Below are 1,049 nucleotides of genomic sequence, written 5' to 3'. Positions count from 1 at the left end.
AAAAAACACTATAGAGTAAAACATGATAAAAATTAGGGGGAAAATATATAATGTAAGTCTAAGAATAAAAAATTAATGATTGACCTATACTCTTTAAAAATGTCACTCCATTTTTCTTTGTTGTTGGGAGACAAAGACAAAAAAAAAAATGTTTTAATTAAAGGAGACTAAAGAGACAGTTATACAGTTAAATGTAACCTGTGCTCCTGGACTGGATCCTGTATCAGAAAATAAATTTCTAGAAAGGACATCTTGAGACAAATGCTGAAAGTGGAATATGAACTGTAGATTAGATAACAGTATTATATCAATTTTAAATTTATGAATTGGATCTCTGTATTGTGATTACATAAGAGAAGATCTTTGTTCTTAGGAAATATGCCCTGAATTATTAAGGAGTAAGAGGTGCTTGATCTCAGAGAAAGAGATTAGAGTGGTGGTTACGAGGGCTTGGAGGGTGGGGAAAATGGAGAGGTATTGGTCAAAGGGTACGCACAGTTACAAAATCTAATGTACATGGGGATCTAGTGTACAGCATGGCGATTATGGCTAATAATACTGTATTATATACCTGAAAGTTGCTAAGATGCCCTTTCCTGTGCCCCTTTAAGTGACGTAAGAGGCTAACACAGAAGGGCAAATTCTCCGTAAAACCCAGAAAGGATACTGTAAAACTCCTCTTTGGATCCTGTCTGAGTCACGCTGAAGTGGAAGAAACTTTCTTTTCAGTTTGAGCACCTTTGTGATATTTTTACATAGTGTGTAGCATAGTGATACGTTTAAATTTAACCTTAGCTTTGATGATACATTAAGGGATGCTTTTAAAATCTTCTGGGGATATCATCTAGTATTTTCAAATAGATAAGGGAATTTGGATACTTTGGTTATCTTTGAAGATGAAAAAAAATCCAGACGATGGAGCATATGTACTCAAGGCTTTTTCTAGACATCCTTTGAGACAACTGAACAGACTGTATCTGGGAGGTTTTTTTATGTCTGTTGAAAAGGTCATTTAAAAACTTTTCTTAAAAAAAAAAAAAGAAAGAAAG

The 1,049-nt window shown here is 33.8% G+C and overlaps 1 pseudogene; it reads left to right on the top strand.

Moving 5' to 3' along the window:
• The first annotated feature begins 598 nt into the window (after positions 1-598).
• On the top strand, positions 599-705 carry LOC139014788 (small nucleolar RNA SNORA26; annotated as a pseudogene).
• Positions 706-1,049: the final 344 nt, after the last annotated feature.

The sequence above is a fragment of the Myotis yumanensis genome, unplaced genomic scaffold (assembly GCF_028538775.1).
Source record: "Myotis yumanensis isolate MYYU_CA2020_CCGP unplaced genomic scaffold, mMyoYum1.0.hap1 SCAF_7, whole genome shotgun sequence".
NCBI classification, from domain to species: Eukaryota; Metazoa; Chordata; class Mammalia; order Chiroptera; family Vespertilionidae; genus Myotis; species Myotis yumanensis.
This window is presented reverse-complemented; position numbering and strand designations above follow the sequence as displayed.